This window comes from Lissotriton helveticus, chromosome 8 (assembly GCF_964261635.1).
Source record: "Lissotriton helveticus chromosome 8, aLisHel1.1, whole genome shotgun sequence".
Classification (NCBI taxonomy): domain Eukaryota; kingdom Metazoa; phylum Chordata; class Amphibia; order Caudata; family Salamandridae; genus Lissotriton; species Lissotriton helveticus.
The window spans coordinates 1216058484-1216084600 of record NC_136069.1 but is presented as its reverse complement, the minus strand read 5'-3'; the positions used below and the strand labels follow the sequence as shown (position 1 = coordinate 1216084600).

General features: G+C 48.2%; 1 protein-coding gene across 3 annotated transcripts in view; it reads left to right on the top strand.

Moving 5' to 3' along the window:
* LOC144773252 (ATP-binding cassette sub-family C member 5-like) overlaps nucleotides 1–26117 on the top strand; it is a 2136031-nt gene that overhangs the window by 2083652 nt on the left and 26262 nt on the right. The gene's annotated exons all lie outside the window — the stretch shown is intronic.

Genomic DNA, 26117 nt, shown 5'->3' with positions numbered 1-26117 from the left:
TGTAAAGTTGTGATGAAATATATCTTCACCTACTTTTCTGATCGGTATAGGTATTTGGTAGTAATCCATGGGGTCGCACACTGATCGGTATAGGTATTTGCTTTCACACTTGAGCACTTTTTAAATGTGTGTGTGTGTGCGTGAATTCTAGTTTAGCATGAGCACAGTTGGGGAGCATCACAGCATGGCATAGCAAAAGAAGGAACAATAAGGGAATGCTGGTAGATGTAGGATAGAGATTAGTGTTGTAAGACCCAAAGTCATCAGGGGCCTTATCAATGAATGATGAGGTGTTCCTTAAACAGTCGAGTTTAGCCACTTTCTGGTCTACATTTGTGACGGTAAGAGCCTGATAAGTAGAGTCAGGATTTTCTACATCCTCTGTACATAGAGCAAGAGACTTTTCTCCAAATCCTTTTTTTCCTTTCAGGTCCACTGAAGTCATGAATACATGTAGTGCGTTGGCTACTTGTTATCAGACACCATTTAGTATTGCTGTAGCGCTGTTGCTGGGCCTATTAACTTTCATATTAAATAATTAAATTTACCTGGCACAATTACCTTAGAGTCATTTACCTTGGTTCTCCGATGTATCTTGAACCATGCCGAGAGATATAGGGGATCCAATCCAGTTATCTAGTGAGTACCAGGAATTGGATAACTGTCTTATGCGCTTGTAATTAGATTAATGTATATAACTCTCAATACCACGCTGTCAAACCAAAATCTCCTGAAGAAATTTAGATACGCTAGGATCATACATACAAGTAATTCAAATAAGGCAATGCAAAATAGCAATATTAGGACCTGTTGACTAGAAACTTCTCTATTAGAATTCCATCGCTCATTAAGACTATAGAAATGTACAATCAATCGCTGGAAACCAGTAATAGAGACACAGAAACAGGGTTTTTAAATGGTTAGGATTTATGATTAGATTTAGGAAGTAAATACAGCAGTCTCATGCATTTAAATCTAAGAGTACAGATTAATCAGATTTATCGTTCTTGAGACATCAATTACCAAACTTCTAGAAGGAGAGTTCAGGAAAGGACGTGGCTGATGTCAGCTCAAAAGATTCTCTCCCGAGGGGAAAGAAGTCTGGGAATAGTGCATAGAGCGTATGCACCAGCCAGAAGAGTCCGCTAGTCTGATAGTTGTTTCTCCGTCCGATAGGAAGCAATCCTTGTAGGAAAAGTGACAAAAGGAATGAATGTGTGAAGGATGTACAAGAAGTGATGATCTCCTCATTAATTCAAGGGATAATATATTTTTCCAGAGTGGCACCTTTTAGGTTTCCTCATTAGATCAGATCACTCAGTCCATTGGTCAGTTCGTAAAGGATGCTTGTCAAGAGACATAAAGAAGATACATTTTACGGTAATATAGGCGTTTCTGGTTACGTAAATGATCAGCTCATCCGGTAGAGGTGGACCGGTCGTAGGAGGCCCCGTATAGAGACTGGAGATGACAGATGTGAGAAAGGTTCGCTAGGGCACTTTCTGTAGTTAACTGTTGGTCGCTGAAATCTAGTGTTCCTTCTATACAAATTGCTGGGCTTAGTCTAAGCACGAATCCAGTGTTTTGCCAGGTTAGATTGCAGGTTTATGTTTGTCAGCCATAACTGTTGTCCACGATGAGAACTGTGTCATTCAGGCTTGGATCGGTGATGCACGGAGATGTAAACTGATAGTAGAGCTAGAGATGATTGTTGTTGATGTGGTCCACAGTGCAGTGGAGGCTGTTGTTTCATTAATGCCCATAAAATGTCTTTACAATGAGCTCCTATGTTCCATTGCTGGAATTGTTGGTCTGATGGTGTACGAAAGCAGCCAGAAAAAAACAATATTGCCGACAGTTTAACATTACTTGCAGCATGTTATGCCACATGCATAACAGAATATCTCAGACTTAATTTCACATTTAGTCCACATTTAGGATGAACACAGAAATACCCCTTCTTACATATGCACCACATGGTATTTAGTGACAGTGTAGGCTTTTGAATTAGTCTCTTTTCAGCATAGTGCAGCACAGTCCCCAGCACAGAAATTCTTTCCTAAATACGGATAGAGTTTAATGTGTGGACTATTAGTCTAATGGCTCTGCTCAGTTCAGTGCTGAAGGCAAGAAATATGATGTTGGCATTCATGTAGCAAAGAAGTCCTACTTTGCACTCTGCATCTCTTTTGTGTTTAACAGCCCAACTCATGCACATTAATTTTTGCTAGTATCCTCTCCAATTTGGCCTCCCGAGCATTCTCTACCTACGTCCTCCCAATGTGTAGCGTCTCTGTTTTCTGTTCTACCACAGCGTGATACTTAATTCAGGTTATCTCAGGACAATTATTGATAATTGCAGTTGTTAACCACTATTTTCCTCGGTTCACTGTAGTAATGGAGCACAAACTTGACCCTCAGGATAGCAGGGCACCGAAGTCAAATGCTTTCTCAAGGAGATGGTATGGGCTAGAAACTAATTGCCAGATCTACTAACATTTCACACAACGCAGCTTAAAGAGAGTCGTCAAAAACGTGTCATATTTACTTCGATTATGGCACATGTTTGCTGCCTCTTTGCTCTGTTGCACTGTTACACACAAAGGTGCCTGTATTACAGGCAGAATTCTTGTGTGCGGGAAGGGGCACCTTCCTGCACCACTTCCCTTGTGTGGTAGGTGACATTGACTTCACCTTCTTGTCACTTCTGCTACTTCACCCCACAGCACACCTTTTGCGCAACAGAGAGCACTGGCATTCCATCAACCTGCAGCCTATCTGTGATACCAGGGGATGCTTCACTGATGTGTATGCCGCATTTCCTGGAAGCACAAATATCTACATTTTCTGACAGTCACCTCTGGCATGTTGCTTGGTTGCTGGGGATATCTGATAGACACATCCAGCCTCAGATTCCTTACCTTTGAACTTCCAGGCTCCAGGCTGGATATGGAAGATTTTTCTAAGCAGTACCCCTGCACGCAGGTAGGTGGCTTCGGTCGACTCATTATGACGTTGTCGGCGTCGTGTTCGTCGTATCCACGTCATCAATATAACCAACACTCCGGCCGCTGACGTCAGTTCTTTTTTTTCCACGTCAACCAGTGCAGATTTGTCGAAGAGAGCTTACCCCCCGTCATTTTTGACAGACTTTTTGTCAACTTATTTTGGTGTGCTTGTGATGTCTAGCAAGAAGACCTCGACGCTCAAGCCGTGTGGCACCTATCACCGCACCATTTGGGCACAGACCCCACTTAGTGTATCTCTGGTGCCTGCAAACGAGACCACAACACAAAGTTGTGCTCCAGATTCGGGCCATGGCGCCGAAATCTTTGAGGGAGCAGTCCCTAAAGCTAATCATGGACCGGTGCCTCAGAAGTCTCCCCGTCTATCTTGATCCCGGTCCCAGTCGAGAGGAAGGTCCTAGCACCACTCCAGTGGATCAAAGTCCACTTCTTCCAAGTCATCAGGTAAGAGGCATCACAAGAAGTCGAAGTGTGCTTTGACTTTGCCACGTCCCTCGCGCAACGAGAGACAGAGGAACCTCCGTGTTCGAGGCCCCACTCTGCAGAGCGGGTGCCTAGGTCGACTCCACATTTCCCTCCCTTCTTGGGAACAACCCCGCCCAACTTAAGGAGTTCTATGACACCATGTATGCCATATTTCGATGCCCTGACCCTACTGGTGCACCTTTGGGCCCCGCAGGTTCGGATGAAGGAGTCCCCGTGGGTTCCATGCCGTCGGCTCCAGCCCTGGCACCACAGCCTCCTACTGGACCCATTTCCAGGTCCGGACCAGTCGCATCTCCATAGCAACCTTCCACAGCACCACATCCGCAGCCAAGGTCCTTGGCTTTGACGGCACCTCCCCAATCCACATTCCTGACGACACAGAGCCGGTCGAGCGTCCACTAACACTGAGACTTGTGCCGATTGAGCGATTTGGCGTTTAATATGACGTTTAACATGACGTTTAACCTGCTCTATTCTGAAGGGTTAGGAATGGATGTGGAGGATTGGGAGTGGGATGAAGACTCCTTAGAAATCCAGGACATGGACCTGTATGAGGAACTGGGTGATGGCAGTAGCCTGGACACCTCCCCAGATGCTAGCATGCTGTCTCCCCCCAACCTGGCTATGGAGGAGGGCATTATTTGCTATGGTGGTGCATAAGGCTGCAGAGGTCTTGGACCTGCAGCTTCCTACAGTGGCAGTTAAGATTAACGTCTTGAAAGAGATCCTGCAGCCTGGTGTCTCCAGCTTGAAACCCTTGCTGCCTTTCAATGAGGCTTTGACGGACATTCTTCCGGGCACCTGGTCCAAGCCCAGCACGCGTCCTCCTGTGAACAGAACTTTTGCCCGACTGCCATCGCCCTGCACCGGGTGACCCTGTTTTCCTCACCGCCCAACCCTCAAAACTCGGTGGTTCAAGCTTCCACTTTGTGCCTCACAACAACATCCCGGTCTTTGTCTGCTTTTCGCTCCTTTCATGGCTATGGAAGGGACTACCAACTGTGCCCACCCTATTCAGGGTAGAGGACCCCACTAGTTCAGCAACCTCTGCGGGCCGTGGATTGAGTTCACACCGACCCTGGGGGTCGGGAGTCCAGAAGTCGAGCCAAGCCATGATCCCCTCCTCCACCACAAAACCCTCCTAGTCCGATCCCCAGGATCACACACAGCCAGTTGGTGGCAGAATACGCAATCATCTCCACCACTGGCGAGACATCACTTCAGACAGGTGGGTGTTGCAAATTGTCCGAAGGGGCTACTCCCTCCCGTTCAAGGCTACCCCTCCATCCATGCCTCCAGTGTATGATCGGCTGATGGAGGATCACCTTGCCTCACTCTGCGATGAAGTTAAAACTCTCTTGTCCAGGGGAGCTATAGAAAGGGTTCCCGGGCCATAAATAGATTGTGGTTGTTACTCCGCTATTTTCTGGTCCCAAAGAAGGACAGAGGCCTTCGTCCTGTCCTTGACCTCAGAGCCCTCAACTACTTCCTCAAAAAGGAGAAGTTCATGATGCTCACCCTAGTTCAGGTCCTGTCTGCCCTGGACCCGGGAGACTGGATGGTTGCGCTGGACTTTCAGGATTTTCATATCCCTGTCTTGCCTGCCCATCGTCACTACCTGCAGGTTATGGCTGTGCCCCTTCTAGGATGGGACGGCCATCTGGGGGAGGTGGAGATAAGAGGACTCTGCTTCAGCGGAAGCCAAGCTCCATATCAATCTTTCAGGGCTTCAGGCAATCCGATTGGCACTGAAAGCCTTTTTACCATCCATCAAAGGAAGGCTGGTTTAGGTGTTCAATGACAACACTACCGGCATGTGGTACTGCAACAAACAGGGCGGAGTGGGGCTGTGGACTCTCTGTCAAGAGGCCCTGCATCTCTGGATTTGGCTGGAACAGGGCATTTCCCTGGTGGTTCAACATCTGGCTGGTTCTCTAAACGTCAGAGCAGACAAACTCAGCTGAAGGTGCCTTGCGCATCATGAGTGGCATCTCCATCTGGACGTCGTACAAGGTCTCTTTCAGCGGTGGGGAGAGACTTGGTTAAATCTGTTCATCCCCAAAGAGAATGCGCAATGTCAGCAGTTTTGCGCGATGGAGTTTCCAAAACGTCTCTTGCGCTGCTACGCTTTTTGACGCACGTGGAACTGAGGCCTCCTGTACGCCTTTCCACCCATGCCACTCCTGCCCAGAGTGCTCAAGAAGATCAGGAGTGATGGGGCACAAGTCATTCTTGTGGATCCAGAATGGGTACAGAGAGTTTGGTATCTGGACATTCTGGCAGTGAGCATCAATCCTCCAATACGGCTTCCCCTTCAGGAGGATTTTCTGTCACAGCAGCAGGGGAGGGTCCTCCACCTGAACCTGTCCACTCTCCACCTCCGTGCGTGGAGATAGAGCGGCAACAGCTTACAGCTTTTGACCTTCCACCCGAAGTCTGCAAAGTTATTCTGTCAGCCTGGCATCCCTCCTTGAAATCAGTAGGCGCCTGCCGATGAAACAGATTTTGTAAATATTATAAACAAAAGTCTATTGACCCCTTGTCTGCCTCTCTGTCAGATATTCTCCTGTTTATCCTTTCCTTGGTTTTACAGGGTCTTCTTTGTGCACTCTTAAGGGCTACCTTTCTGCCCTCACTGCTTTTTATCAGCTGCCAGATCAGCCTTCACTTTTTAAGTCTCCTTTGGTGCAGAGGTTTTTGAGGGGGTTATTCCATTTGTTTTCCCCTTCTCCTTTTCTTATGCCTCAGTGGAACCTTAATTTAGTCATTAATTTCTTGATATGTGCACCGTTTGAGCACTGCACAACTGCCCTCTATGGTTGCTCACTATCAAAACAGCCTTTTTAGTGGCAATTACCTTTGCCAGAAGGGTGAGCGAACTGCAGACACTGTCATCACAGCATCCTTACTTGACAGTCTTTCTGGACAAAGTGGTACTAAGAACTGGGGCATCCATTTTCCTCAAGGTTGTAACTACCTTCCGTCTGGGACAGTCTGTTACTCTGCCCACTTTCTATGCACCACAGCACCATTCCAAAGAAGAGGAGCATCTCCATCGCCTGTAGCGTTATCGTTCTGTGTTGATCGCACTCAAGAGTAACAGGTGGATGACCAACTCTTTGTAGGGCATGTGGGAGGAACGAAGGGGCATGCTGTTCAGACTGTCTTGCTTTGGGTTATCCTCTGTGTAAAGATATGTCACTCCTTGGCAAAGAAGCAGCCTCCCAAAGGCCTTAGGACCATTCCACCAGGGCAAAGGCAGCCACCACAGCCCTCCAGTGTGGGGGTCCAATTGCAGATATCTGCCAAGCAGCCACGTGGGCATCTCTGCACAGGTTTGCCGGACACTATTGCCTGGATTCTCAGATTTGCAGAGGGCATGTTTGGATGCAGGAGTTTCTGGTCTAAATCTTTCCGCAGTCCCACCTACTTGGAAGGTATTGCTTGGGTATCTGTTCAAAGGTAAGTAATCTGCGGCTAGATGTCTCTATGAAATGGACAAGTTACTTACCTTAAGTAACACCTTATCTGGTAGAGATATGATCTAGCTGCAGATTCCTTACCAACCTACCCATCCTCCCCGCACTGCAAAATTGTTGTTAGTGTCAGGGCTGTCCCCCTTTAGGGCCCTAGCTGTCTTCTTAACACATTCAGAAAAAAGGGGGAGGCAGAGGGATATGCTAGATTCACCCTCTTATTCTAGTATTAGACACAAAAAATCCGAGATCACGGATAAAGAACCTAGCTGTAGAGGTAGATCGGCATCAATGTGATTGATGTAATCTAGAAAGGAAAAATGTCCTTTCTTGAGTCACCTCACTCACCAGGGTTTCCCCACAGTGACATGCTTCATCATAGGGGCCATCCCAACCCGCTGCCGGTTGAGGCGTGCTGCAACTTGCAAGGATACGTAGGAGCACTGTAGTGAGGAACTATGTGTTGTGCAGTGATGTATGTGGAGTAGAGTGATTACAAGTACCTAACTAGTGGGCGGAATTACTTTTATTCTTGCTCCTATTGATATATTAAAAGTGAGGTGGGTCTCTAGGTCAGCCTGGTTTACAATGAATCAGGAGTCCTTGTAGAGTGCCAACATGTTTCGAGCTTACCCCTAAGCTCTTCCTCAGGACGCCACAGGGACCAGCCCTGTGTGTACCACTCCAAAAGTGCAATATATAAAGTGATTATTAAAAATGCTAATTAATAGGCATTAGCTGAAAAATATACATACGATATTTAATAATGTTCGGTAGGTATTTTTCAAAAGGCTGTATTATGCCTCATGGTCAATGCGGGGGGCAAGAGAGTTCCACTGGAATTGTCAATGCTTTCTCTCCTGGGTGCATACCTGCTCGGCTTCCCTCAAGAACGCATACTCTTGTCTTCTTAACACACCACGGTCAGTCACTTCATGGCTTCGCACTTCTGGCATGGAAACTCATGAAAAGTACTGATGTCAGCGCATCAGAGTAGCGGTTATATTGACGACGCAGACGTCATGACGATGACGAACACAATGTGGACCACCTACCAGCATGCAGGGGTACTGCTAGGAAAAATATTCAGGATCCAGCCTGATGCCTTGAAATTTCAAAGGTAAGGAATCTGTGGCTAGATCATGTCTCTACCAGATAAGGCATTACCGAGGGTAAGTAATTTGTCCTTTAGTGACATGTGGCTTATTGGTAATTAACAACACTTCACACGGGCTACATGTGCTAGTGTATTCACCTGAAGTTGTACGGGAGATTTTTGTGATCTGTTGCGTGTTGCACAAAACTGGCATGTGACTGGGCATACATATAGATAGGGACCCTGATCTATTCCCACATGTAGGTACCTGGGAGGGTACAGAATAGAGGTCATGGTACGCAGGTGCAGGATCGGCTAATTAACTCATTTTCTTCTTCAACTTCTAGTTTGGTTGCTGCATGTTTGTGATTGAACAGTCTGTTATCAATGATGAATGGTGGACGATGAACACATTTTCCATATACAGCATCCTGAGACAACCTTGTTCCTTCACATAAAGCTGTTAACTAACATGCAGTGCTCTAGTTAATTGACTATTTATTATATCAACCAGTATAACACTTATCAACAACATAAAACTGAAAAGTCTCACTTGCTACACTTGTGTATTAGGTCAAACATACTAAATTTCTTAGTTAACAGACATATATTGGTTATCATACAGAATATTTTGTACAAAAAATTAGAGAGATATGAATATTGTATCAAAAATATGGTTTACTACTTTATTGTGTTCCTATATTTGAAATGGGAATAGCAAAAATAGCATAGCAAAAATATTTTGGAAGGCCATATCGCCAAAACAAGGTAAAACAACTTTTTTTTTTTTAAACGAGACTGTAAAGTCATTTTTAATTATTATTAAATTGCTAATATAGTTAAATGTAGAGGTAATGCAACAGGTGAAGGGTTAGATGTACTATTTCCACTCCAGTCTAAACAACAATAAGGAAAGTGTTTGATTGATAGAGATTAGGTTCCCACTCCAGTCTAAGCAATGGTAGGGACAGTGTTGGACTCCGAAGGGTCAGATTTACTATTCTAACTCCAGTCCAAGCAACAGAAGGCAAAATGTTGGACTTCTGAGACATTAGATTTACTGTTTCCACTCTAGTCTATATGATCAACACCAAAGAACACAGGGGGGTCTAAATGCCAGTTAATTTGGCTGGGCTATCCTTGAAGACTATGAAGTCAGGTAGAAAGGTGCCCAGTCATCACAGACAAGCCTAGAATAGGGAACAACTCCCAATTTGGAAATCCATGAAACACTCAACAAACTCAGAATAAATTCAAAAGTGGTGAACAAAATCCATACCATCAAATTGTGGATTACCATCAAAAAGACTTAGTGATCAGTCATATCATCTGGCTATCCACCTTGTGAATAGTCTAGTCCCTTGATCATCGAGACTGATAGCCGCACAATCAGTTAATAGTATTGGATCTGGTCCATGAATATCTAAGGACCGCCTTATGATAGCTAATCTTTGATGGTTATGACAATAGTGAAAAATACTAGTGCAACATAAACAACAGTGGTGAGTTAAAATAGGAGGATGTGTCCTCAATCAAACTTTATTCTATAGCAGGGCACATCCCCTAGTTAAAAACCAGAACAGTGCAAAAAGACAGTTTTAGCAAATATCTGTCAGAAAAAGGGCCAACTTGTTTCTGCCTAATGGACAATCAATCCCTTGGCTTTCATCAGGGCCTCTGTTCTCAAAATGTTGCAATTGCTATTAAATAATAATGTGACCAAATCAAAATCACAAACAATAACAAAAAAGGAGGTTGGAAACTATGCAACCTGTACCAACCACGATACACAACTCCTCTGTGTCAATGGAAATTCATGAATCTATGGAGACAGTATAATCATTGTAGTTAATGTAGTGTCCCTGTGTTCACTAATTCCCAAACATAAGTGCTCCCAAATACAGTTTGTTAAATAATTTACTCAATGTTGCTCACCCGATATGACAGGGGAAAGGACCTCACCTCACCTGGACCGTGCTCAGGTCTACGAGGCCCCGCTCTATGGATTGGAAAAATGCAAACAGAAAGCAGAGACATCATACGGCTACTGTATCAGTAGTTCCTCGTAGTGTCAACAAATCCCCTCTGTTAATTATGTCAACCTCCTCCATTTATAAATACTGTCACAAAAAACACCCTCTTTAGTCTCAAAATATCCCCCTGGGTATGTTTTCTCTGAGTATAATGTCCAATCTTTAAAAACACACATTTTAACTTATCTCATTGCCCCTGTAAATAATATACTTGCCGACCTCCTCTTATTGTCTACCTTCCCTGGTCATACATTTGCATTGCCCTAGAGATCTCAGAAGTAGGTCTGCTCTCATAAATCGATATTGCTCTCTAATTCCTTAATAACTTTAATTAAGCCTTACCTCTCCGTCGGTACCTCAAGCTCACTCCTGAGACTTGGGGGGGGGCACCGATCGGAGAGGGGTCGGCGTATTTATCCTCAATCAGTGTCAGAACTATTTTTAAACAAACACACACGAAATGTTTCTATACATACAACCGCTTCTGATCCATAGTTATACCTTCATACACTCCCATTGTTGGTTCAAATATCTGGTATTTTATGTGCCTTACAGCAAAGTGAGTCTTCCTTCGAGAAAAGCTGCCGCCATTCAAGGAGACGCCACTGAATCGCGGAGCTACACTCTATCACGAGAACTACAAAATGACGTCAGAACGTCTACATTTGTAGTTCCGTGACGGTCCGGGTTTGTGAATGACAATGCGATGACAATAACTATGTTCATTTGGCCACCCCTAGGCAGTAATTGTAATCAAGGGCGCCAGTATTGTTAAAAGAGAATAGGTACTTTTCTTTCTTTCTTTAACGGACCGTGAACACCATTCATGAACGCGCCGCTGCATCGCGGGGCTATACTTTAGTGGCGGAACTACAGGATGACGTCAGAACGTCTCTGTCTGTAGTTCCCCTAAGGTCCGTATTATGAGCATGCGAAAATGATGAAAAAGTGGGGACAATAACTAATCATTTAGCTGTCCACGCTATGTAATTGTAATCTAGGGCACCAACGGAAAAATAGGTACTGTCTATTCTCAATAAGGTGCTGTCTCCCCCTAATCTGCTTCTTATTAGCTGTGTTCGAAATGTCAATAAAGACATACTTCTAATCTCGGTTAGTAATAACTACCCCATGTTCGTTCTATTTAAAGCAAGTATGGAGGGAATTGAATACCCAGATTAGTTAATGAGTTAGACAAATGCAGTAGGCATCAAACATGCCTCCGGGAAGCATATTACATCGTCCCTGTAGCTATTGTGCTGTTGAATTTGAATTGGAAACCCAAGAATGTATTGAGCCCTTATTATTGTTCTGTGTAAAAGTAACTAGTAGTGTATCGTGAGTGCACAATACATGGGTCTACTAAATGTATAATGTCAAGATACAGGTGCCAGGAGGATTGATGGATTCTTCTGTACATGATCATGTATGTCCTCATTTGTATCGTCCTCTTGTCATGATTAGTAAGTGATGGATCTTAGAGTGAGGTCCAAGGAGTATCATCGTTTAATCCCTCAGTATCTGTATGCAACTTATAAATCCATTTTTGTTCTCTCAGGAACAGGTATCTGGAGGCAACGCTCGTATGTGATGGTATAAACGGCTTTTCTAAAACCGTCCACTGAAAGTCTGCTTCTCCATGTTGCTTCTCTAGAAAGTGTCTGGTCAACTTTGTCATAGATTTTTTGCAGCAAAAGGAACTTTTATGTTCTAACATGCGTGTTCGCACCTTGCGAGAGTCATGCCCACATATCTAATGGAGCAGGAACATGTTAGAAAATAAATCAAGTTATCGCTGTTACAGTTACTGAAATGCAACTGTGACCAGGGCCTGGCAGTAACTATGTCAATCTGAGGGGAATGTTTAGTCTGGGGGCAAACTGAGCAGGTACCGCAAGGGTGGTGTCCCACAGCTGGTGGTAGATTGAATAGGGTACCAAGAACTCTTTTGGGACTCTCTTTCGGACGAGTGTGCACTAAACGGTCGAGAATACTTGTTGCTCTTTTAAAAGCAAAGAGCGGCAAAGCGATCTTATCACAACTGTGATTGGGAATCCGCCAATGATTCCTGAATATTCCATGGATATTATTACTCTTGGTGCTGAAAGTACTCAATAAAGTAAGTCTGTTCATGGGATTTTTTGGAACCGGAGGTTCCAAAAGAGCTTCACGATTGTTATTGTTTGCTCTCTTCCAAGACTTTTTTATGAGTGACCTCGGGTAGTGTCTCTCTCTCTCTCAGTTGTATTGTCAGATTGTTGGCATGGGTTTTGAAATCATCAGTATTTAAACAATTTCTCCGTAATGGGAGGAATTGTCCATACGGTAAATTGTCCCGTAAGGACTTGGGGTGGTGGCTATCATATAGAAGTAAGGAGTTTCTGGCCATGGGTTTCCTATACAGTTCACTGTGCAGGCCTGTAGGTGTAACGTATATAGAGAGATCCAAGAAGGCCAGTCTGTCTTTGTGTGCCTCCACCGTGAATTTCAGATATTGGTTCCTGCTGTTTAACCAGAGATGGAATTCTTTGATAGAGTCTAGACTCCCTCTCCACACCACCAACACATCATCGAGGTAACGCTTCCACCATCTTATCGATGTGTGGAAAGGGTTGGTGGGTGTGAGTACATGCTGTTGTTCAAAGTGATGCACGTATAGATTCGCTAGGCTCAGAGCAAAAACGCTACCCATGCTCGTTCCAGAGGTTTGAAGATAAACAGTATCCTCGAAACGGAAGAAATTCTCCTTCATGGCCAGCCTGGCTAAGGCCATGATGAAGGGTACCGGTGTTATGGTATCACCAATGTTATCTCCCAGAATGGATGTAACCACTTCAAGAGTTTCATCCTGGGGGATTGAAGTATACAGGGACTCTACATTGAAAGAGACCAGTAGGTCTCTTTCAGGATCAAATTCAATTTCCGGAAGTACTCGAAGGACATCCTTCGTATCCTGGAGGTAGGTAGGTATCTTTTGCACAATCGGTCGTAAGAAAATGTCTACGAAAGTGGAAAGTGGTTCTAAAACTGACCCTGTACCGGAGATAATAGGTCTTCCTGGAGGGGTCTCTGTGGCTTATGCACTTTCGGAAGAATATAAAAATATATATGCCTCATTGTGAGTGATCCATCCTTCCGCCGATGCTTCCTCTACCAGGCACCTGATCCGTTTCATGAGATCGTCAGTGGGATCTTGCTGCCATGGCAAATATGCATGTCTATCGCCTAATTGCCGTAGGCATTCTGTTCGGTAATCAGTGGTGTTTAGAATGACAATCGAGCCGCCTTTATCGGCCGGCTTTATCATTATGGACTGGTCCTCGGACAGAACTTTCAATGCCTTCTGTTCAATCCCTGATAAGTTCTTAAAAGATCTATGTTGAGTGCTCCACAACCCAGCAACATCATCTCTGACAGCTTGCTCAAAAGCTAGAACTTGAGGTGGAACTGTATATGCAGGAGGTTGGAATTTGGATTTAGCTTTAAGCCCTGTGTTCACTTCCGGGCCAAGAAATTGATCAGTTGTTTTGTCCTTGAAAAAGTAGTGAAGTCTGAGCTTCCTGAAGAATTGGCTTAGTTCACATTGGAACATAAAGGGATCTCCATTGTTCGTCATCACGAACCCGAGTTCTTTGTTTAGAACCTGTTCTTCAATCTGGCTTAATATCTTCATAGACAAATTCACTACAAGGGTTGATTCCCCGACGGCCCGCTTTCTGGAGGTTCTTGGCTGTCTGGCTCAGGGTCCCTGCATGGGGACCTGTTTGGTCTTCCCAATGGACCCCTGTTTGTTGTGTCTGACGCCTCCTGCCCCGCGATCTGCGGGGGCCAAACCACTCTAGTCTATGCAACAGAAGGACTAGTGTTGGACTTCAGAGTGGTTAGATTTACTGTTCTCGCTCCACTCTAAGCAACAGTAGGGAAAGAACAGGAGTTCGGAGGGATTACTTAAAACATCCAAAATCCTAATTGTAAGGAAATGCCTTTTTTGTATAGCCATCTCCAAGGTTTTGGACAGATGCAGCGTTTTTTCGACTCTGAGAATGCACTAAGGCCTGCTAACCAGACCTCAGTGCTTGGGTCCTAACCTTAAACAGTATATGTTTGACTGGCTTACACCCAATTGGCCTAAGCCAACTTACCTATAAGTCCCTAATATATGGTACCCTTAGGTACCCAGGGCCTGTAAGTTAGAGGGTCACCCTGGTGACTGCAGCACGGTTGGTGCCCCGTCAGTGTGATGAAGGTAAAACATGTCTCCTAGTCTGCCACTGCAGACTGGAAGAGCAGTTCCAGACTTTACCATTTAAAGTAATGGCAAAGCTAAGTCCTCCCCATTTTAATGTGTGTAAGTCACCCATAAGGTAGACCTAGCAAGCCCAAGGCAGAGTGCAGTATATTAACAAGTGGATCTGACAGAAACACGTTAGTTATAGATTCCTTAGCTTAGAATTACACCCAGGCATCAGACTGGATTCGGAAAGTTTTTTCACCAGCAGTAACTCTGCGCATCGGAAGGTGGCGTCGGTCGGCTCCGCGTCTTTCGTAGGCGTTGTGGTTGCCGGGATGACGTCACGGCAGCTACTTAGACGCCGCCCTCGCGCGCTGACGTCAGTTCTTTCTTTTTCCGCGCCAGCCAGCGAAGAGCGGTACCTCAGTCAATTTTTGACTGACTTTTTCTCAACGTTTGTCAACCTCTTGTTTTGAGTCTCCAACTCCAAAAAGGTGCACAAGGGATGCCCGGTTTCAAGGCCTGCAGTTCCTGTCACCGACTGATGTCGGTGACCGATCCGCACCGCGTGTGCCTCTTTTGCCTGGAGCACCACCACGACCACAAGTCGTGCTCTGACTGCCGGTCAATGGCGACGAAGGCTTTGCAGCAGCGGTTCCGAAAGCTGCTTGAACACCGGCAGTCGGCTCCGCGCCATTCGAGGTCCCGGTCGAGAGGGAGGTTGAGGGACCGGTCTCGGAGCCACCACCATTCCGGTTCGAAATCATCGAAGTCTTCGCACTTGGGGTCGGTAAGTTGAAGCATAAGAAAAAGTTGAAGAAGCATCGTCATTCTTTGACTTCTCCTCGTCGGTTGACTGATCCGACTAAGCACGCCAGTGGTGCCCCTCCCGTGACTCCGAGCATGGATCCAGAAGGGATCCAGAGCGACTCCCGCCCAGCTTTGTATGTTCTACGAGGCGATGCATGCTGCCTTCAGGCCTCGCGGACTCGGTTGGGGTCCAAGCCTGGATCGGGATCGGCGCTAGTTGACCTCATTACGCCGCCACGGGTACTGCTTCCGACAGCACCACTACTGCGTCTGACGCAGGGCGGCCTCCCGGCCGTCGTTGACCCCGGCCTCCATCCCGACGTGGACACGGAGCCGGTCCAACGCCGGATCCGGTGACGGGTGGGGTTTTTATGCCCCTGTTCACTCCTGGGGTCCCTTTTCAACTATAATGGCAGCCAGAGGATGAGGAGGAGGACTGGGAGAGGTCAGGTGACCCCTTGACTGACCAGTTGGACACTGAGCAGGACTGGAGAGAGGAATTAGGGGATGCCAGTGGTTTGGACACCTCCCCTGACCTTGGAATGTTGTCTCCTCCTACTGTGGTTACGGAGCAGGGAGCATCAAACGCAGCGGTGTTGCGTAGGCCGGCCGAGGCCCTCAACCTCGAGCTTCTTACGGTGGCGGTCAGGACTAACGTCCTGAATGAGGTGCTTCAACTGGCTGCGAGCTCTTCAGAGCCCAAGCTGCCGTTTAATGAGGCCCTCACAGATGATTCCCCGACGCCACCACCCGGCTCCGGGCGACCCCACTTGCCTCTCCCAACATTCCACCCCGGAGAGCTTGGCAGTTCAAGCTTCCACTTCTAAGAGCGCCTTCCCTACCGCTTCACCAGAAAGGGAATCCAAGAAGCTGGACCACCTTGGCTAGAAACATTTCTCTTCCGCCAGCTTAGGACTGCGGTCCGTAAACACTGCATGTCTCTTGGGCCGTTATTCGCACTCAGTGTGGGGTACGGTGGCACAAGTGCTGCCTCAGTGTACGGAGGAGTCCAGGGCAGTGCTCTCCCAGACTGTTCCCGCCGGGAGGGATGCAGCAAAGTTTACGATACTTTGTGGGCTGGACACCGCCTACTCTCTGGGCAGGACCATTTCAACGTCGGTAGCACTTCGTTGCTATCCACTGGCTTTTCAGGGGATGTCCAGAACACCTTGATGGACATGCCCTTTGATGGTCGTCGCCTTTTTGGCGACTAAGCAGACAACGCCCTAGAGCGCTTCAAGGACTCACGGGCTACGGCCAAGTCCTTGGGCCTCTCCACCCACCCAGTGCAGTCTGCTTTTCGTCCCTTTTGTGGCAACGGAAGGGGTGCCCGCTACGTCCCGCCTTGAGCCACAGGCTGCAGCAAGTTACCCAACCTTCGCTCAGCCGGGGACTTGGAAACAACTGTCATGTTTCCGGGGGCCAGCGGGCGGGCCAGTCCACCCCCCCCCCTGCAGCAGCCTCCAAAACACTCCTAGTCTGACCTTTCAGGCCCATAACACACCAGTGGGCGGCAGGATTCGCCATCACCTCTCCCACTAGCCCACCATCACGTCGGACAGGTGGGTTTTGCAAGTAGTCCAATGGGGCTACTCCCTCCCCTTCAAGACTACCCCTCCAGCCATGCCACCGCAATACCACCGCATGTCGGAGGATCTTATGGCCCTTCTCCAACAGGAAGTTACGGCTCACTTGGTAGTTGTTGTTACTCCCACTACTTTCTGGTGCCCAAGAAGGACAAGGGCCTGTGTCCTATCTTGGACCTCAAAGACGTCAATCGCTTCCTCTGGAAGGAGAAGTTCAAGAAGTTGATGCTTGCTCAGGTCTTGTCTGCCCTAGACCTGGAAGTCTGTATGGTAGCGTTTGACTTGCAGGATGCTTATTTTCACATCCCCTCCTGCCGGCCCACTGGTGTTACCTGCGGTTCACGGTAGGCCACAAGCACTTTCAGTTTACAGTGCTCCCCTTTGGCCTTACCAGCGCCACTTGGATGTTCACGAAAGTGATGGCAGTGGTCACTGCTCAGCTGTGCAGATCAGGGGTTTAAGTCTTCACCTAACTCGACGCCCTGGATGTTGAAGGCGGGCTTGACCTAGGCAGTCGTCTCCCACCTCCAGACTACGGCCGACCTCCAGCATTCGCTGGGGTTCCCCATCAATGTGCCCAAAGTCGCACCTGATTCCTTCTCAGAAGCTCCTCTTCATCGGATGGTTTCGGGTCTATCCTCCCTAACAGCGAGCCCGGGATATTTGGGCTATTATTCCGATCTTTCAGCCTCTATCCCGGGTTTCGGTCAGAATGACCATTAAGCTGCTGGGCCTCATGGCCTCTGGCATCCTGCTGATTGATCATGCCAGGTGGCATATGCGGCCACTGCAGTGGGACCTGAAGTTCCAGTGGGTGCGCATCAGGGGAATCTCTCCGATTGGGTCCAGATCTCGGAGGGCACTGCACAACAACTGCAGTGGTGGCTCACAAACCAGGATTGGGTCAATGGCAGTTCCCTCTCCCTTCTCCAACCAGACCACACTGTGGTGACGGATGCATCTCTTCTGGGATGGGGCGGCTATATGGGGGAGGCGGAGATCAGAGGCCTCTGATCTCTGGCGGAGTCCGGGCTTCACATCTACCTTCTGGAGCTCTAGGCAATTCGTCTGGCACTGATAGCATTCTTTCCCTCTGTCCGCGGAAGAGTAGTGCAGGTGTTCACGGACAACACCACCGCCATGTGGTACTGCAACAAACAGGGTGGGTGGGGTAGTGGACCCTATGTCAGGGGCTGGAACACCAGGGCATATCCTTGGTGGTTCAACACCTGGCAGGTTCTCTGAACGCCACGGCGGACGAACTCAGCCGCAGGTGCATGATGGATCACGAATGGCGTCTTCACTCAGAGGTCGTGCAGGGTCTCTTTTCACATTGGGGAGATCCTTAGTTAGATCTATTCACCACCGAAGAGAACGCGCAAAGTCAGCAATTCTGTGCGTTGGAATTTCCAAGGTGGCACTCGCTCGGTGACGCTTTTTGTCGCGATTGGAGTTGCGGTCTGTTGTACGCCTTTCTGCCTATGCCACTTCTGCCCAGAGTGCTGAAGAAGATCAGCTGCTCCTTGGGATGACGTTGTCCCCAGGTTCAACCCCGACCCGGACACGGTGCTGTATCAGCGCTGCCCGGCTCCAATTCCGACGCCGATGGGGCCCTTTTTGCCCTATGTCCCTCCACCTTATTTCCAGCCTGTTCCACAGTATTCAGAGGAAGGGAAGGATTGGAAGGGGTCTGAAGACCCTTTAGCACAGGAGTGTGCTTATGATCCGGACTGGGTAGAGGATTTGGGGGAAGTCAGTGGTCTCGACACCTCCCCTGACCTTGGCATGCTCTCTCCTCCTACCGTGGCTACGGAGGAGGGAGCCAGCTACACATTGGTGTTGCGTAGGGCAGCCAAGGCCCTCCACCTCGTACTCCCTACAGTGGTCATCAGGATTAACCTCTTGACAGAAGTGCTCCAGCCCGCGGCAACCTCTTCGGAGCCCTTGCTGCCCTTCAATGAAGCACTGTCTGACATTCTTTTGGGCACCTGGTCCAAGCCCAACACAGGGGCTCCTGTGGACAGGAACGTGGCCCGACACCATCGCCAGGCTCCGGGCGACCCCCTCTTTCTCTCCCAACACCCCACCCCTGAGAGCCTGGTTGTCCAAGCCTCTACTTCCCAGAGCGCATTCCCTTCCACCCCTCCGGATACGGAATCCAAGAAGCTGGAGCAGCTTGGCAAGAAGCTGTTTTCATCTGCCAGCTTAGGGCTGTGGTCGGTAAACAATGCATGCCTCTTAGGCCATTATTCCCACTCTGTGGGACACGGTTGCGCAGGTACTGCCCAACTGCCCGGAGGAGGCCCAGGCAGTCCTCTCTCAGGCTATTGCTGCTGGGAAAGACGCAGCTAAGTTCACCATACGTTGTGGGCTGGACACCGCCGACTCACTGGGCAGATCGATTTCCACGACGGTGGCGCTTAGGCGCCATGCCTGGCTGAGGACAACTTGCTTCTCAGCGGATGTCCAAAACACTCTGATGGACATGCCCTTTGATGGCATTTGCCTCTTTGGCTCTAAAGCAGACAGTGAGTTGGAGCGCTTTAAGGACTCCCGGGCTACGGCCAAGTTCTTGGGCCTGTCGGCCATTCAGCCTCCTCCGCCTTCTGCTTTTTGCTCCTTTTGTGGCCACGGAAGGGGTGCCCCACCGCGTTCGCAGGGCCACAGGCCACCACAGCAACAACTTCAGCGCGGATGTGGAAACCGTCCAAGCAGTTCAGGGGGCCAGCGGGCGGGTCAGTTCACCTCCAACCCCGCAGCATCCACTGCAAAGCCTTCCTAGTCTGGTATTTTAGGCCCGCCACACGCCAGTGAGCGGCAAAGTTCTCCATCATCTCCCTCACTGGCGCAACATCACATTGGACAAGTGGGTGCTACAAATTGTACGAAGGGGCTACTCCCTCCCCTTTGAAACAACCCCTCCAGCCATGCCACCTAAGTACCACCGCATGTCGGGGGATCACTTGGCACTTCTCCAGCAGGAAGTTGCAGCCCTCTTGGCCAAGGGGGCCATTGAGCGCGTTCCGACGCCAGAAGTAGGTCTTGGTTGTTATTCCCACTACTTTCTGGTTCCAAAGAAGGACAAGGGCCTGCGTCCTATCTTAGACCTTCGGAACGTAAATCACTTCCTCCGGAAGGAGAAGTTCAAGATGCTCACACTTGCTCAGGTCTTGTCTGCTCTAGACCCGCAAGAATGGATGGTAGCGTAGGACTTTCAGGACGCCCATTTCCACATCTCCAGCCTGCGGGCCCACCGGCGTTACCTACGGTTCACGGTAGGCCACAAGCACTTTCAGTTCACTGTGCTCCCCTTTGGCCTTACCAGCGCCCCTCGGGTATTCACAAAGGTGATGGTGGTGGTCGCAGCTCATCTGCGCAGATCGGGGGTTTCAGTCTTCCCCTATCTCGGCGACTGGTTGTGGCAGGCGGGCTCGCCCCAGACAGTTGTCTCCCACCTACAGACTAAGGCCGACCTCCTGCATTTGCTGGGGTTTTCCATCAACGTGCCAAAGTCGCACCTGTGTCCCTCTCAGAAGCTCCTCTTCATCAGAGTGGTTCTAGACTCGGCACAGTTTCGGGTTTATCCTCCCGAACAGCGGATACAGGATATTCAGGCTCTGATTCCGATCTTTCAGCCTTTATCCCGAGTCTCGGTCAGGTTGACGCTGCGGCTTCTGGGGCCGATGGCCTCCTGCATCCTTCTGGTGCATCACGCCAGATGGCAGATGCGGGCTCTGCAGTGGGACCTGAAGTTTCAGTGGACCCAGCATCAGGGCAACTTGTCCGACCATGTCTTGATCTCGGAGGGCACTGCAAGACAGTTGCAGTGGTGGCTCACGGACCGCGATTGGGTCAGTGGCAGATCCCTCTCCCTTCCCCAGCCGGAGCACGTAGTTGTGGCGGACGCGTCCCTCCAGGGCTGGGGAGGCCACATGGGAGAGGCGGAGATCAGAGGCCTCTGGTCTCCAGCGGAGTCCCAGCTCCATATCAACCTTTTGGAGCTGAGGGCGATTCGTCTAGCACTGAAGGCATTCCTCCCCTCTGTCCGGGGGAGTGTAGTGCAGGTGTTCATGGACAACACCACCGCCATGTGGTACTGCAACAAACAGGGCGGGGTGGGGTCGTGGACCCTTTGACAGGAGGCTCTGCGCCTCTGGCAGTGGCTGGAACATCAGGGCGTGACTCTGGTGGTTCAATACCTGGCAGGTTCATGATGGATCACGAATGGCGTCTGAACTCCTGAGCAGCGAGTCTGGGATATTCAGGCTATGATTCCGATCTTTCAGCCTCTATCCCGGGTTTTGGCCAGATTGACCCTCCAGCTACTGGGCCTGATGGCCTCCTGCATCCTGTTAGTTGATCATGCCAGATGGCATATGCGAGCTCTGCAGTGGGACCTGAAGTTCCAGTGGGCACAGCATCAGGGCAACCTGTCCAATCACATCTAGATCTCGGAGGGCACTGCACGACAGTTGCAGTGGTGGGTCACAAATTGAGATTGGGTCAATGGCAGATCCCTCTCCCTTCCCCAACCGGAGCACACAGTGGCGACGGACGCATCCCTTCTGGGATGGGGCGGCCACATGGGAGAGGTGGAGATCAGAGGCCTCTGCTCTCAGGTGGAGGCCCGACTCCATATCAATCTTCTGGAGCTTCGGCCGATGGACTTGCACTTAAGGCATTCCTTCCCTCTGTCGTGGGGCGGGTAGTGCAGGTGTTCACTGACAACACTACTGCCATGTGGTTCTGCAACAAACAGGGCGGGGTGGGGTAGTGGAACCTATGTCAGGAGGCTCTGTGCCTCTGGATATGGCTGGTACATCAGGGCATGTCCCTGGTGGTTCAACACCTGGCAGGTTCTCTGAACGCTAGGGCGGACAAACTCAACTGTCGTTGCATGATGGATCACGAATGGCGTCTGCACTTGGACATGTCGCAAGGTCTCTTTCAGCAGTGCGGAGAGCCTTGGTTATATCTATTCACCACCGAAGAGAACACGCAATGTCCCCAGTTCTGCGTGTTGGAATTTCCAAGGCGGCACTCGCTAGTTGACTATACATCTATACTACTTCTACCCAAAGTGCTGAAGAAGATCAAGCGTGATCCGGCCCAAGTTATTCTTGTGGCTCCGGACGGGGTTCGAAGAGTAAGGTATCCCGAGCTACTCAGCATGGCGATCGATCCCCCGCTCTGCCTGCCTCTTCGGGAGGATCTTGTGTCGCAGCAGCAGGGGAGGATTCTCCACCCAAACCTATCCTGCCTCCACGTCGTTGCGTGGAGATTGAGCGGTGGCAGTTGACGTCTTTTGGCCTGCCTCCCGAAGTCTGTGATGTAATCTTGGCAGCCAGGCGTCCCTCCACTAAAGTGGTATACGCCTGCAGGTGGAATACATTTGTGGCATGGTGCACAGCAAAGGCTGTGGATTCCCTTTCTGCCCCTCTTTCAGAGGTCCTTCTATTTCTTCTATCTTTGGCCCAGCAGGCCTCTGCTCTGGGCACTATCAAGGGCTATCTCTCGGCCATTTCAGCCTTTTTACGGCTTCCGGATCAGCCTTCCCTTTTCAAGTCCCCTATTATAAATAGATTCTTGAAAGGCATTATGCACATGTTCACTCCTGTCCCTTTTGTGATGCCTTGGTGGACTTGAACCTAGTTCTGACTTTTCTGATGTGTGCTCCTTTTGAGCCACTTCACAACTGTACTCTTCGTCTTCCCACTCTAAAGACTGCTTTCCTGGTTGCCATCACCTCTGCCAGAAGAGTGAGCGAGCTCCAGGCTCTTTCTTCTACACCTCCTTTTCTCTCTGTCCATCCGGACAAAGTTGTTCTAAGGACCCGTCCATCCTTTCTGCCTTTCACATCTGGCAGACCATCACTTTGCCCACCTTCTTTCCGCCTCTGCATCCCTCAAAAGAGGAAGAGAGGCTCCACCGTCTGGACCCAAAACGTGCGCTCTCTTTCTATCCGAACCACACACAACTGTTCCTGGTGGATGACCAGCTCTTTCTTGGCTACCTGGGCGCCAAGAAAGGTCGGTCCGTGCACAAGCGGACCATCTCTCGGTGAGTCGTTCTGGGCATTAAGGCTTGTTATTCTTTGGCTAAAAAGGAGCCTCCAGCGGGGCTATGCTCCCATTCTACCAGGGTCGACGGCAGCCACTACTGCTTTGGGATGTGGATTTCCCTTGCATGACATCTGTCAGGTAGCTACATGGGCTTCGCTGCACACATTTACCAAGCATTACTGCCTGGACAGCCAAGTCCGGAGACACTGCTTCTTTGGCCGTTCTGTTCTCCAGGACTTTCTGGTGTGATCTTGGTTCGCAGACCCACCACCGGGGTTGGTATTGCTGGGGTATCTATTCTAAGATAAGGAATCTATCACTACGTGTTTCTTTCAGATGCACAAGTTACTTACCTTTGGTAACGATATAACTGTAAGAAACATTAGCAGTGATAGATTCCTTACTGCCCCAACCATCCTCCCTCTTCTGTGAACGGATTCTACGGTTACGGTCATCCTTTTCAGGGCCCTATTTCATGGCACCAGTGGTCATTTTTTTGCATGGCTCTGTGTTCCTGGCGCAACAAGTCGTGTACAGAACTGACGTCAGCGCGCGTGGGCGCGTCGAAGTAGCTCCAGCTATGTCATCCCGGCGCCAACGACTCATGCGGAGCCGCACAACGACGCCTACCGACGCGCAGGAGTACTGCTGACGAAAACTTCCTGGAACCAGTCTGACGCCTGGGGGTAATTCTAAGATAAGGAATCTATCACTACTAATGTTTCTTACAGATATATTTTTACCGAAGGTAAGTAACTTGTGCTTTATATCGTAAGTTATTAGGGTAATTGGCCTGTACAAGGTGGGGTTGTTTGGGCTTTCCGTTTAAAAAAAAAAACTATAATATTCGCTGCAGCCCAGGAGGACAGTGTCCTTTCTTAACCTGAAAAAAGAGCTCCTTCATATCAGCAAGTAATGCCAGTGAAAATACTTCATAAAGTTCTAGGGAAATCTGGTTGGTACCCACAGCTTTCCCTGAGGGAAGATCTTGCAGTGGTTTTTGGATTTTACCAACAGAGAACTCTTCCCCCAGGAAATCCGGGTCATCCTGAGTACCTTTTTCTAGAACTGTCAAGTTAAAAAATTGCTCCTGATTTTCTTTCCCTGAAAGAGTATGTGCTTTATAAATATTTTTTATAATACCTACGAAAAGCTTCCCGTATACCATCCTGATTGGATGCTACTACCCCTGATCGTTCATTATTTTACTGATGCACCCCGCTGCCATGTTTTGTCTGGTCCGCACCACAATTGTGTGCCCTAACCTTTCGTTATATTCATAGCACTCTTGTTTCCTGGCAAAAAAAATTCCAGGAGTCTTTTTAGCCGTAATTTCATTCAATGTTGATTTTAAAGTAACAATTTGACAAAGAGCGAGGAAGTGATCCATTCTGGGGGATACAGCTGCTATTATTTCAGCCTCTGCATTGCTGAAATGTTGATTTAGCACTCTAGTACAAGACTGACTGATTCTGGTGATTTAAGCTGAGCCTGAGAGTTTCTCCTCTAACCCTAGCTTTGAAGTTGTTCAAGACCATCCCAATGGGAGCACTCCGTTTATTTATATAAAACAAATTCGGGATCCACACTTTCATATGTCTGACATAGTCTGGGTCCATCAAGAGGCCATTTTCAAAGGACCAACTTCTAGGACTCTAAGGCCCTACAAAGAAAGCTCTAACACCAAAGGGTTATGATCCAAAATTGACCTAGGAAATAATTCTATCTGGCTCCCCTTTAATAAAGTTTTTGTCACAAATAAAATAATCCAACCTTGCGAAGGAACCAATACGAGCCTAAAAGAAGGTATACCCAGGGTTAGAGGTTTTTAGTTTAGCCCAAACATCAACAAGGCCCACTACCTCCTCAAGGCTCTGAAAGACTGTGGTTTACGCCCAGCATAGCTGTCCCTCGCATTATCTGGGAATCTTCCACTTCCATTTAGATTTAAATCCGCACAAGTCACATACAGTGCCGACCAGAGTGATAACTCGGTTGACAAAAAATCAAAGATACCAGAACTGTCTAAAACTGGGGCGTATATTGAGCACAGAGTAAATTGGTGTGAATCTTCTTTTTGAGTGTGTGTATCATTTATTGACTCTGTTTGTGCAATAAATGTCTAACACTCATCTCTGATAAGCCTAAGGCTGCTCGACCACACTACCCTAGATAGAACACATTGGGATTGCTAGAGCAGGCCCCTGTCCACTCAAAGGGATACCTGGACTCTTTAAACAGCATACCTCTTTTTGGTATACTACATTAAGAGCCAGCTCCCTACAAACGCCATATGGAGTGTGCCACACTTTGCAAATGTATATTTTCCTATTGTCATCTGTACGTTTAAACACTGATGCAGAGTACCCTGGCCTGCTCTAAAACCATATTATCTTCCAAACAAGTGGCTAATCTAACCAGGATGACCCGTCTAAAACTTTGACCCCAGAGTCAATAGGCAAGCTGGACCTGTGCATTGCAGGTCAGCCCTCTGCCCTATTTTAAAGACAGGTATGATAACAGATCTAGATGAACGACGCTGGAATACCTACTCTTTATGCGTTGTAGAAGTTAAGCAGTAAAATATTTGGGGCTTTTTTAAAACTTAAGTTGACCGCTAACAAAATGAGGTTCCGGTATCAATTTGGGATGTTTTACAAATAATGCCTAAAGATTTAAGAGTTGACGTTCCTACCCCCACTCTACCAGACGCAGATGGTGTAGCAGGAAAAAAAACGAGATATAACCCTCCATATGAAAGGAGTTGACTGTATGCAATGTTTCCTGCTACCCAACAATGTTATAACCTTTAGTAAAGTTGCTGTATCTGATTGCTTATTCCCCTGGCCAGCTAGATTCCAGCACAAAAGCTTGATGAGTAAATTTGGATTTCCTCCTTTGGCAGATAGCTGAATTGTTATCAAAGGAGCTTTCATATTTTGCAGAGGTAAAAAAATTCTGTCTGGAATATGCGATCAGTCATTACTATCAAGTGAGTTAAGTGCCTGAAATCTATTTGATAACTGCAAGGCTGTGTACTGCTGGCTTGGCATCTTCCTGAATGCCCCTTACAATTCCCAACAACAAATTAAGCCTGCTGGTGGGTAAAAGTAGCCTAATGGGAGTATCTTAATCCTAACAGGTGGGGAGTTGTTCTGATAATTTTGTTGCAATATCTGGTTGATCAAAGTTAATACCAAAACAATCACTCTCCCACTCTTTCTCCCTACTGCCCACTCATTCTGTTCTTCTCACCAAATTCACGTGTGCAGCTAGGTAATGTCCTTTTCCCACTTGACTATTACACAACA